Genomic DNA, 13,934 nt, shown 5'->3' on the forward strand with positions numbered 1-13,934 from the left:
TCGTTGAAGACGTCTTGCTGCTTGGATGAAGACTTCTCCCGGTAAGTGAATCATCATGGGGTTAGTGTTAGGATTTTTTTAAGGGTGTATTGGGTGGGTTTATTTTTTTAGGTTAGGGCTTTGGGCCTGCAAAAGAGCTAAATGCCCTTTTAAGGGCAATGCCCATCCGAATGCCCTTTTCAGGGCAATGGTTAGCTTAGGTTTTTTTAGTTAGTATTTTATTTGGGGGGTTGGTTGTGTGGGTGGTGGGTTTTACTGTTGGGGGGGTTGTTTGTATTTTTTTTTTATAGGTAAAAGAGCTGATTACTTTAGGGCAATGCCCCGTAAAAGGCCCTTTTAAAGGCTATTGATAGTTTAGTTTAGGCTAGGGTTTTTTTTTATTTTGGGGGGGCTATTAGATTAGGTGTAATTAGTTTAAAGATCTGTAATTTGTTTTTTAATTTCTGTAATTTAGTGGTTTTGTTTTGTGATTTAGCTAATTTAATTTATTTAATGGTAGTTAATTTATTTAATTGTAGTGCAGTGTTAGGTGTTATTGTAACTTAGGTTAGGTTTTATTTTACAGGTCAATTTGTATTTATTTTAGCTAGGTAGTTATTAAATAGTTAATAACTATTTAGTAACTATTCTACCTAGTTAAAATAAATACAAACTTGCCTGTAAAATAAAAATAAACCCTAAACTAGCTACAATGTAACTATTAGTTATATTGTAGCTAGCTTAGGGTTTATTTTATAGGTAAGTATATGTTTTATATAGGAATAATTTAGTTAATGATAGTAATTTTATTTAGATTTATTTTAATTATATTTAAGTTAAGGTTAGACTTAGATTTAGGGGTTAATACATTTAATATAGTGGTGGCGACGTTGGGGGCGGCAGATTAGGGGTTAATAAGTGTAGGTAGGTTGCAGCGACATTGGAGGCGGCAGATTAGGGGTTAATAAATATAATGTAGGTGTCGGCGATGTTTGGGGCAGCAGATTAGGGGTTAATAAGTATAATGTAGGTGGCGGCGGTGTCCGGAGCGGCAGATTAGAGGTTAATAAGAATAATGTAGGTGTCGACGATGAGGGGTTAATAAGTTTAAGATTAGGGGTGTTTAGACTCAGGGTTCATGTTAGGGTGTTAGGTGTAAACATAACTTTAGTTTCCCCATCAATGGGGCTGCGTTACTGAGTTTTACGCTGCTTTTTGGCAGGTATTAGACTTTTTTTCAGCCGGCTCTCCCCACTGATGTCTATGGGGAAATCGTGCACAAGCAGGTACGACCAGCTCACCGCTTAAGCAGCGCTGGTATTGGAGTGCGGTATGGAGCACAATTTTGCTCTACGCTCACTTCTTGCCTTTTAATGCCGGGTTTGTAAAAACCTGTAATACCAGCGCTGCAGGTAAGTGAGCGGTGAGAAAAAAGTGCTTGTTAGCACCGCACAACTCCTAACGCAAAACTCGCAATCTGGCCGAATGTTTTCCTCACTGTGTTTTAGAGTAAACCTAAAAGCAAGGTTTTATGTGCCTTTAAAAATGGTATAATTGGAAAGAAAGAGATTACCTTTCTTTCATGTGAACATGCCAGAACACCTGTATTATACACCTTACCTAAGGTACATAAGAACTCACAGGCCCCTCCGGGACGGCCCATTTTTTCTAGTATGAATTCTGTGTGCTCTAACATTTCAATCTATTTAGACCACATTTTAAGACCATTTGTAGAATTGTTCAGTTCTTACATTAAAGACATGAGTGATTTGTTTATCAAATTGAGTGACCTAAATATAGCTACTAATAAAACATTAGATGTATCAAGCTTATATACCTCTATAACACATTCATCTGGTTTAGGAGCTGTAAAAAAGGTTTTACAGCAATTTAGTACGTTTAATAACTGCCAAATTTACTTTATTTTAGACCTACTCGACATTGTATTAAGATGCAATTATTTCCTATTTCAGGATGAATTTTACATTCAACAACAAGGCACGGCCATGGGGTCCAATGTCGCCCCAACATATGCCAATATATTTATGAACATCTTTGAAGAGAAATTTGTTTTTGAGAATGGTCTCCTCGTTCTATGTGGCACCACTACAGGAATTTGTTATGCCAGTTAGAAAACACTGGCATATTTTGAGCACATGCAATCCCCTAGTTAAGGAATTTCAGGCAGGTTTCATGCCTGCCTATAGGAGAAGTGAAAATCTTAGAGATAGACTTATTAAAGCTGACATAGGCCCTAAAAAATCAAATGTACAGACATATATTTCTGAAAAAAACTTAGGTTGTTACCCATGTTTGGGTTGTGCCAGTTGTAATAGTATGATAAAGGGAAAATATTTTTTTCATCCCCGTACTGGTAAGAAATATAGCATCAGGGGTCTATTCCTATGCCATATACATGATTAAATGCCCTTGTGGGCAGAGTTACATCGGAGAGACCACTAGGATGGTCTGGGAGAGGATATGTGAGCACAGGTCCGATATTAGGAACAATAAAATAAAAAATCCAGTAGCAGAACACTTCATTCAGGCAGGTCACAATATCTGCCAACTTAGCTTTCAGATCATAGATCACATTACTATACCCAGAAGGGGAGGGGAAAGGGAATTGTACCTAAAGCAGAGGGAGGTGTTTTGGATTAACAAGTTGGAGACTCTGTATCCAATTGGAATGAATAAAGAATATGACCTTTCGGTCTTCCTTTGATCCACCTCTGCTTTGGGTAATAATAGAGATAATGTATTCTGTACTTTTTGTGGTTAAATGTATAACATTGTATATGATATGTAATTGTTTGTATTTGTATGCACTTTTGTAGTTCTGTCACTAGATGGCGTATCCTCTATATTTGCTAGGTAGCATTGAAATAGCAGTTGTGATTTATCAACCAAGGGGTTAATTAGGAGGTGTGGTTTTTAACCTTTACCCCTCTATTAAGGGGGATGTTACCTGCATTAATGTATTGACATGACTAAGGACTAGGGGTCCGAAACGTTGCCTTTTCTTTGATATCTCAATAAAGATGGAAGCTTTTGTATAAGTGGTGAGTGCTGCTGTTTTTCTGGACTGTGCTATATTTCCTTATCCTTCCACTTGACGCCAGGGTTAAAAAGACTACTGGCCAAGTTTGGTCTGATAGGAAAATATCCCACGAGCATTACAAGTATTTGCCGGATAATCTGTAAACATTTCCATATGCTAGCAGCGGAAGATGGTTTAGAAAAGATAGCATCTGTGGTCTGTAGATTTTTCTACAAAAGGCTACAACCATATAGGCAATATGGTTTCAACCACATGTTTGCCACAAGGGTGTGCATTGATTTGGATACCAGCGTTGTACAGCATGTGAACACTTAGAAGTTGAAATGGTTTTGTGAAAACAGTTACAGGGGAGTCATTTGAACATAGTGCCTAAATTGTAGATCAACATATGCAGTGTATCTCTTAAAGGGACATTATACACTACATATTTCTTTGCATAAATGTTTTGTAGCTGATCCATTTATATAGCCTATACAGCTTTTTTTTTTTTTAAATGTATAGTTTTTGCTTATTTTTAAATAACATTGTGCTTATTTTCAGACTCCTAACCAAGCTCCAAAGTTTTAGGAGAATACTGATGTATACCTACTACAGCTTGCTTCTGTTTGTGTAAAGAGTTTTTTCATATGCAGAGGAAGGGGGGGGAGTGTCTGCTTTTGTGCTATACAACCAATTTGCAGTGAGTGTTCCAGTTAACCTTTTCAACAGTGCTAAATTGGGAGCTTCTAAGTAAGTTTTTAAACAGTTTAATACTGGATTTTAAGATCAGTATCTCTGCATATAATTCTTTATAGTAGTGTCTATTACATGCAGTTAAATAAAAATTGATGTATACTGTCCTTTCACAGATACCAGGCTGCCAAGGCTAACCCTCCACCCCCCTACTACCTAGCCCCTCACATTTCTCCTCGGATTTGGACTTTGGAGAGCTTTCACGATCTCCCAGACACTTGGTTTTGTTTATTTTGTGTACTTTACATCCTCCTGGAAATGCTGATCTCTGACCGCCTAACCCCCTTCTGGCTGGCCGGGCTTCTGGAACTTACCATCCGGCCGCACCTCCCTGCAGACATTCACACCAGATCGCTACAGCGGCCCTTCACCCCAGTCTTTTGGGGATTGATAATCCTTAGGGAGGGCAAGATAAATTACCGGAGGGGAGCTCCCTTGGGAACCACTGTACCGCTGGGACTCTATAAGACAATGAACACTATAGGCGGCACCAGCCTCTCTGGAGGGGCGAGAATGGCGGGATATCTGGGGGTCTGATAAGGCTCTTTATCTTGATCAGTTTGTGTATAAAAAACGTGTGATTCCACAATAAAGTTGTTCTTTGTGTTTCACCTGAATACTAGTCTGTCTAGACATTTGGGTGGGCTCCGCTATAATCACGTTCTTCGCAACATAGCGGCATGTTCAAGGTATAGGAAGGACCCTTTGGCGGAGCTACACAGTCGGGGTAGCCGGTATCTGTCACAGTCAGCTACAGTATGTGGGACTTACAACTAAGGAAGTTAAGTTTAATTCTATTTGGCTCATACTCAAAAGCAGCTGGCTTTTCTCTCCCGGGATTATATACCTGTTAGATTCCCTGCGGAAAAGGAATGGTGTGTGGGTTAAGCAGGAGTAAGAAGGCTGTATACCCTCTGACCTCAGGTAATGGTGACCTCTAACCTCTGGTAGTGATGACGTCTAACCCCTGGTGATAATACTAGCATGCCTTCAGTTTTATATGATGAGCAGTGCTAACACCAGGGTAACGAACAGTGGCAGCCTCAGACTGCCAGCTAATGTGCTTCCCAACCCCAGGACTAGAACATTTTGAATTTTGAAATGTTGGGAGGTATGCTTGACTCTACACCCCCCAAATATTCAACATTTTAGAGTCCATGCCAAAAATGCTGACAGTTTGCGGTCAATGAGTGGGTAAAATTAAGGGGGGTGGTGGCAGAGGAGATTCATTACTGGCTAGACAGGAAACCGTTTAGATTTTTAGGTTACATACCAGGATGCCTAAAGGTGGCAAAATATATAGGTAAAGGGACATAATACTCATATGCTAAATCCCTTGAAACTGATGCAGCATAACTGTAAAAAGCTGACAGGAAAATATCACCTGAGCATCCCTATGTAAAAAAAGTAGATATTTTCCTCACAATCTCCTCAGCTCAGCAGAGTAAGTTCTGTGTAAAAAGTTATAATTCAGCTGCTGTCCAGCTGTAGGTTAAAAAATAATAATAAATAAATGAAGAAATTATCTGCAGCCAATCAGCATCAGCAGTGCTGAGGTCATGAACTCTTTTACTGTGATCTCATGAGATTTGACTTAACTCTCATGAGATTTCATAGTAAACTTCCTTAAACTGAATAGGGAAATAACATGAGAGTGCACGAGGCTCAATCCCTTAGCTGTCCCGGGACAGACAAACTGATTTGCTTCTTAGAAATCTTTTACAATGGGATGTGACTACTGAGGAACTTTTGAGGTAAAATATCTTTCTTTTTTACATAGAGATTTTCAGGTGATATTTTCTAGGCAGCTTTTTACAGCTATGCTGCATCACTTTCAAGTGTTTCAACATTTGGGTATCATGGCCCTTTAAGATAGGCGATTACAGAGCCCATCTGATTAGTTGAGAATCCTGTCAGTCAGTGGACACGGACCAATCAGATGTATGGAATAACCGGAAGTGACGTCAGATTGGAGTTCTCGATAGAACACCATTGTTCGGTGGAGAAAACTCCAATCTGACCTCACTTCCTGTAAGTCTTCTATGTTAATATCTATTTTGCCTCTGTCTGGGGGGGGGGTGCATTGCCGATACTCTGGCTTTTCCCCCCTTGAACCCCCCAGGCGGAGGCAAAATATATAGTGTAGATAGGCGATTACAGTGCCCATCTGATTGGATGTGAGTCCTGTCACTCACTGATTACGGACCAATCAGATGTATGGATTCACCGAAAGTGACGTCAGATTGGAGTTTTCAATGTATTGGAGTTCTCGATAGAACACTGTTTTTCTGGTAAGAGGGCAAACTTTGTAAAACAGCGAACCATGTTACTTCCTGTGACGTTATATCGGCTGTTTCACAAATTTTGGATCTAATGCGCATGCGTGCCAGCGTCATCACATACCTGGCTGCATACGTCACTGGTAAAAAATTTAGAGCTGTGAAATTCCGGAACCCTTTCTTTTGCAAGATGTACCGAGTCCACAGATTCATCCTAACTTGTGGGATATTGTCCTTCCTGACCGGAAGTAGCAAAGAGAGCACCACAGCAGAGCTGCCTATATAGCTCCCCCCTTAACTCCACCCCCCAGTCATTCTCTGTCAGGTAGCTTTCTATGTGTATGTTTCTTTAAGACCTGATACACCAATCACATTCTCACAACCCCTTTATAACACCTATGCAAATGTTACTCCCTGCTTAGTAATTTGTTTAACTGCCTCAGTATAGAACTTTTGCTGCTAAGCTCTTGGATTTCTTTCACATGACTTATATACCTCAAATTTGTTTCTAATTTCTCAGCAGTGTCTGTGCAAACTACTTTCTGATTCTACAATCAGCTGAAGCCTCTTATTCACTACACTGTTTGGATTCCGCCAAGACCTAAAATATTGCTAACCTCTCATTCGGATTGGAAAACTAACTAAAGGTACAACCTTACCTTAATTCTTTTATTTTGAATTTCAGCTTCAATCTCCAATTGTATAACGGCATAAAGCCGTCTCCGCTGCTCTGACGTCAGACGCCGCACTGTTTTGGAACAGGACAGACCGGAACTGAATCGTCGCTGGAGTATTTCACTATCATCTGTTTAAAAGACTTCTGTGCTCTCTAATTGCAACTTTCATCTAAACCGAGGTAACGCTAAGAAATAACACACTAACCAGTGCAATCCTTGAACTTTCTTTGAAGCTGTTTTCTCTTGTGCATTTCTCTCAGCTTGCTTTTGCTATTAAATCCTCCTAAGATTCAGTCTCTGTAATTAACGGATTAACCTTGTGCTCTGCTTATTCAATGTACAGACTGCAACTTTGAATATTATTATTAAGCTACAATTTCCTGCAACTAATACATCTAAAAAAGAAATACTGAACATATTGCCTGACTCTGTTTGCCACTAAACTCTGAAACTATCATCCATATGCATTCTATGAACTGTTTACAATTCCAATTCTGCAACTTGTAGTCATTTCAAAACGCTACTACTTTCCATGTGATGAACTGTATATAAGTACTACCTAAATCTATACTCCTGAAGTTTGGATATAACCTAACTTTATATTTTTGGTTGTATTCTTATTATTACCTACCATCTACTTCCTTATTGGGATAATTAAAATCACCTTTCCCCTCTGTTAGTACTTCCACATAGTACTGATATTAATAAGGTGAAACATTACAACATTTTTAATTCAAGTACTGATTGAATTCTGGTTCTCATATCTATTCTATACACGAGGAATTCCACAAATTTATATATTGGTTACAGAATTGGTTACATTCTCTTTGCTGGCTCTAAGCAGGAAGGGTAAAGAGAAGAGGTGTTAAACTGTTAGTTTTATTTTATCTTCAGTCAAGTGTTTGTTATTTTTAAATGGTACCGGTGTTGTACTATTTACTCTCAGGCAGGACATAGATGAAGATTTCTGCCTGGAGGATGATGATCTTAGCATTTGTAATTAAGGTCCACTGCTGTTCCCACAGAAGCTGAGGAGTACAGGAAAACTTCAGTGTGAGGAACGGTTCTTGCTATACAGCAATGAGGTATGTTCAGCCCTTTTTTTCTGCAGAGACTTGGATAACTACAGAAAGGCTGAAAGTATCTCCATTAGGGGAAGGGTAAGCAGTAATCCTAGTGTTAGAAGGGTATTACTAGTTTGCATATAGGGCTAATTTTATGGGCACTCAGTTTGTATATCATATTAGGAACAAACGTTTGTGTGTCTGGGAGTACTATGTTTATTTTATTTGGGACTTCTGTTTGGAGGGTTCACTTGGCTTATTTGGGGTTTTTTATAACCCACATGGCTCAAGGAACGTTTTGTAACTTTCTGTGTAGGCCCCAGCAACATCGGGTAGAGAGGGACGGGGCCTATTTTCACGCCTCAGTTGCGCATTTATTTTGCATAGGCAAGCAGCAAGCCACAACAGAAGGGTCCTGGAGCACTTCTAAGGGCCTAATCGAAGCTTCATTTCCACATTTTTTATCCTTGAGGGCAGGTAGGCGCCACAGCAGAGCTGTGGCAGGGTACTGACAAGGGTTTTACCCGGTTTTTACCTCTTTTTAATCCGGTTTTCTCATTTAAGGGTTAATTGCCTTAATATTTGTGGTGCAATCTTACTAAAGCTTGAGAGGTATACTGTAAAAATTTCGGAAATTTGGGAGTTATTTTAAGCAGTTTTGCAGTTTGTGTATGCCTTTTTTTTCTCTTAAAGGCACAGTACCGTTTTTGCAAATTGTATTTTTTTTCATTAAATAAAGTGTTTTCCAAGCTTGCTTGCCTCATTACTAGCCTGTTAAACATGTCTGACATTGAGGAAACTCATTGTTCAATTTGTTTAGAAGCCATTGTGGAACCCCCTCTTAGAATGTGTCCCACTTGTACTGATATGTCTATAAATTGCAAACAGCATATTTTGACTTATAAAGGTTTGGCATTAGATGATTCTCAGACAGAAGGTAATCAGGTTTTGCCATCTAGTTCTCCCCAAGTGTCACAACCAGTAACGCCCGCACAAGCGACGCCAAGTACTTCTAGTGCGTCTAATTCTTTCACCTTGCAAGATATGGCCTCAGTTATGAATACTACCCTCACAGAGGTTTTATCTAAGCTGCCAGGGTTGCACGGGAAGCGCAGTAGCTCTGGGTTAAGATCAAATGCTGAGTCTTCTGACGCTTTAGTAGCCGTATCCGATATTCCCTCACAATGTTCTGAAGTAGGGATGAGGGATTTGCTATCTGAGGGAGAGATTTCTGATTCTGGAAAGATGTTCCCTCGGACTGATTCATATATGACGGCATTTAAATTTAAGCTAGAGCACCTCCGTTTATTGCTCAGGGAGTTTTTAGCGACTCTGGATGATTTTGACCCTATTGTCGTTCCAGAGAAATTGTGTAAAATGGACAAATATTTAGAGGTTCCTGATTACACTGTTTTTCCGGTTCCTAAGAGGATTTCGGACATTGTTACTAAGGAGTGGGATAGACCAGGTATTCCGTTCGCTCCCCCTCCTGTTTTTAAGAAAATGTTTCCCATATCTGACACCATAAAGGACTCATGGCAGACGGTCCCTAAGGTCGAGGGAGCTATTTCTACTCTAGCTAAGCGTACAACTATACCTATTGAAGACAGTTGTGCTTTCATTGATCCTATGGATAAAAAATTAGAGGGTCTCCTAAAGAAAATTTTTGTTCATCAAGGTTTTCTTCTTCAACCTATAGCGTGCATTGTTCCTGTAACCACTGCAGCTGCATTTTGGTTTGAGGCTCTAAAAGAGGCTCTTCAGATGGAGACCCCACTAGATGATATTCTGGACAGAATTAAGGCTCTTAAGTTAGGTAATTCTTTCATTACAGACGCCGCTTTTCATCTTGCTAAATTACCGGCAAAGAATTCAGGTTTTGCCATTTTAGCGAGTAGAGCGTTATGGCTTAAGTCCTGGTCGGCCGATGTGTCATCTAAATCTAAGCTTTTGACCATCCCTTTCAAAGGTAAGACCCTATTCGGGCCTGCATTGAAAGAGATCATTTCAGACATCACTGGAGGAAAGGGTCATGCCCTCCCTCAAGATAAGTCAAATAAGACAAGGACCAAACAAAATAATTTTCGTTCCTTTCGAAACTTCAATGGTGGTCCCGCTTCCTCTTCCCCGGCTGCAAAGCAAGAGGGGAACATTGCTCAATCCAAGCCAACCTGGAGACCTAATCAGGCTTGGAACAAGGGTAAACAGGCCAAAAAGCCTGCTGCTGCCACTAAGACAGCATAAAGGGGTAGCCCCCGATCCGGGACCGGATCTAGTAGGGGGCAGACTCTCTTTCTTTGCTCAGGCCTGGGCAAGAGACGTTCAGGACTCCTGGGCCGTAGAAATTGTAACCCAGGGGTATCTCCTAGATTTCAAAGATTCTCCTCCAAGGGGGAGATTCCATCTTTCTCAATTGTCTGTAAACCAGACAAAAAGAGAGGCGTTCTTACACTGTGTAGAAGACCTTTTTACCATGGGAGTGATCTGCCCAGTTCCAAAAGCAGAACAGGGGCAAGGTTTCTACTCCAATCTGTTTGTGGTTCCCAAAAAAGAGGGAACCTTCAGACCAATTCTAGATCTCAACAAAGATCATCACCAGTTCCTCAGGTTTGCCTTTCTGGACAGGCATTACCAGTTTGTGGCTCTTCCCTTCGGGTTGGCCACGGCGCCAAGAATCTTCACAAAGGTGCTAGGATCCCTTCTGGCGGTCCTAAGGCCGCGGGGCATAGCAGTGGCGCCTTATCTAGACGACATCTTAATTCAAGCGTCGATTTTCCAACTTGCCAAGTCTCACACGGACTTAGTGTTGGCCTTTCTAAGATCTCATGGGTGGAAGGTGAACGTGAAAAAGAGTTCCCTTATTCCTCTCACAAGAGTTCCATTCCTGGGAACTCTGATAGATTCGGCGGACATGAACATTTTTCTGACGGAGATCAGAAAATCAAAGATTTTAACCACCTGCCGAGCTCTTCATTCCATTCCTCGGCCGTCAGTCGCTCAGTGTATGGAGGTAATCGGACTTATGGTAGCGACAATGGACATAGTTCCGTTTGCTCGCTTGCATCTCAGACCACTGCAACTATGCATGCTCAAACAGTGGAATGGGTATTATGCAGATTTATCTCCTCAGATAAATCTGGATCAAGAGACCAGAGACTCTCTTCTTTGGTGGTTGTCACAGGATCACCTGTCCAGGGGAATGTGTTTCCGCAGGCCAGCGTGGGTTATTATGACGACGGATGCCAGCCTCCTGGGCTGGGGTGCAGTCTGAAATTCCCTGAAAGCACAGTGTTTGTGGACTCAGGAGGAGGCCCTCCTACCGATAAATATTCTGGAATTAAGAGCGATATTCAATGCTCTTCAGGCGTTGCCTCAGCTGGCTTCGGCCGGATTCATCAGGTTTCAGTCGGACAACATCACGACTGTAGCTTATATCAATCATCAGGGGGGAACAAGGAGTTCCTTGGCGATGATAGAAGTTTCCAGGATAATCCGATGGGCAGAGACTCACTCTTGCCATCTTTCAGCTATCTATATCCCAGGGGTAGAGAACTGGGAGGCAGATTTTCTAAGTCGTCAGACTTTTCATCCGGGGGAGTGGGAGCTCCATCCGGAGGTGTTTGCTCAACTGGTTCAGCTATGGGGCACATCAGAATTGGATCTGATGGCGTCTCGTCAGAACGCCAACCATCCTTGTTACGGATCCAAGTCCAGGGATCCTCAGGCAGTACTGATAGATGCTCTAGCAGTACCCTGGTCATTCAACCTGGCTTATGTGTTTCCACCTTTCCCTCTCCTTCCGCGTCTGATTGCCAGAATCAAACAGGAGAGAGCCTCAGTGATTTTGATAGCACCTGCGTGGCCACGCAGGACTTGGTATGCAGACCTGGTGGACATGTCATCTCTGCCACCATGGACTTTGCCACTGTGACGGGACCTTCTAATTCAGGTTCCGTTCAAGCATCCAAATCTAATTTCTCTGCAACTGACTGCTTGGAGATTGAACGCTTGATTTTATCAAAGCGGGGTTTCTCTGAGTCGGTCATAGATACCTTGATTCAGGCTCGAAAGCCTGTCACCAGGAAAATCTATCATAAGATATGGCGTAAATATCTTTTCTGGTGCGAATCCAAAGGCTACTCATGGAGTAAGATCAGGATTCCTAGGATGTTGTCCTTTCTTCAAGAAGGATTGGAAAAAGGATTGTCAGCTAGTTCCCTAAAGGGACAGATATCTGCTTTGTCTATCCTATTGCACAAGCGTCTGGCTGATGTCCCAGACGTTTGGGCTTTTTGTCAGGCTTTAGTTAGAATCAAGCCTGTGTTTAAACCTGTTGCTCCGCCATGGAGTCTAAATTTAGTTCTTAATGTTCTTCAGGGGGTTTCGTTTGAACCCATGCATTCCATAGATATTAAGCTTTTATCTTGGAAAATTCTGTTTCTAGTTGCTATCTCTTCAGCTCAAAGAGTTTCTGAACTATCTGCATTACAATGCGACTCGCCTTATCTTGTTTTCCATGCTGATAAGGTGGTTTTGCGTACCAAACCTGGGTTCCTCCCTAAGGTTTTTTCTAACAGGAATATCAATCAGGAAATTGTTGTTCCTTCTCTGTGTCCTAATCCTTCTTCTAAGAAGGAACGTCTGTTGCACAACTTGGACGTGGTTCGTGCCTTGAAGTTTTATTTGCAGGCAACCAAAGATTTTCGCCAATCATCTTCTTTGTTTGTTGTCTATGCTGGAAAGCGTAGAGGTCAAAAGGCTACCTCTCTTTCCTTTTAGCTGAAGAGCATCATCCGTTTGGCTTATGAGACTGCTGGACAGCAGCCTCCTGAAAGAATTACAACTCACTCCACTAGAGCGGTGGCTTCCACATGGGCTTTTAAAAATGATGCTTCTGTTGAACAGATTTGTAAGGCTGCGACTTGGTCTTCGCTTCATACCTTTTCCAAATTTTACAGATTTGATACTTTTGCTTCTTTGGAGGCTATTTTTGGGAGAAAGGTTTTGCAAGCAGTGGTGCCTTCCGTTTAGGTTCCTGTCTTGTCCCTCCCTTCATCCGTGTACTAAAGCTTTGGTATTGGTATCCCACAAGTTAGGATGAATCAGTGGACTCGGTACATCTTGCAAAAGAAAACAAAATTTATGCTTACCTGATAAATTTCTTTCTTTTGCGATGTACCGAGTCCATGGCCCGCCCTGTCTATTCAAGACAGATAGTATTTTTTTATGTAAACTTCAGTCACCTCTGCACCTTATAGTTTCTCCTTTTCTTCCTTGGCCTTTGGTCGAATGACTGGGGGGTGGATTAAGGGGGGAGCTATATAGACAGCTCTGCTGAGGTGCTCTCTTTGCTACTTCCTGTCAGGAAGGACAATATCCCACAAGTTAGGATGAATCCGTGGACTCGGTACATCGCAAAAGAAAGAAATTTATCAGGTAAGCATAAATTTTGTTTTCTAGAGCGCATGCGTGGGATTTTGTATTACAAATGATGCGCTCATTAAAGCTGTTTATTCGGCTCCTCTGCAATATTCGGAACTCCGCCCCCCACTGCAACTACTCCCATTACTACTACTACTCTAAAGCTAAGTCTCTGCGCTCGTGCATGACAAACAGCCACTCGGCTATCGCCACTGCTTCTTCTGCTGATCCAATGCAGCTTTTCACAGGCTCCCTTCAATGTCATTGTGTTTCATACACAAGTACGGAGACTCAGCTTTAGAATAGTAGTAGTAATGGGAGTAGTTGCAGTGGGGGTGGAGTTCCGAATATTGCTAAAGGAGTCGAATAAACAGCTTTCCATGAGCGCACCATTTGTGATACAAAATCCAACACATGCGCTCTAGAAAGGGTTCCGGAATTTCACAGCTCTAAATATTTTACCAGTGGCGTATGCGGCCACTCGGCCAGGTATGTGATGACGCTGGCACGCATGCGCATTAGGGCCAAAATTTGTGAAACAGCTGATATAACATCACAGGAAGTGACATGGTTCGCTGTTTTACAAAGTTCGCCCTCTTATAGGGTTGCCAGGTGTCCGGTATCTGACCGGACAGTCCGGTATTTCTGTTTGCTGTCCGGTAATATATATTACAAAAAACGGACATTCAAATATCTGTTTTTTTGTGGTCCTTAACTCTCA

This window comes from Bombina bombina, chromosome 12 (assembly GCF_027579735.1).
Source record: "Bombina bombina isolate aBomBom1 chromosome 12, aBomBom1.pri, whole genome shotgun sequence".
NCBI lineage: Eukaryota > Metazoa > Chordata > Amphibia > Anura > Bombinatoridae > Bombina > Bombina bombina.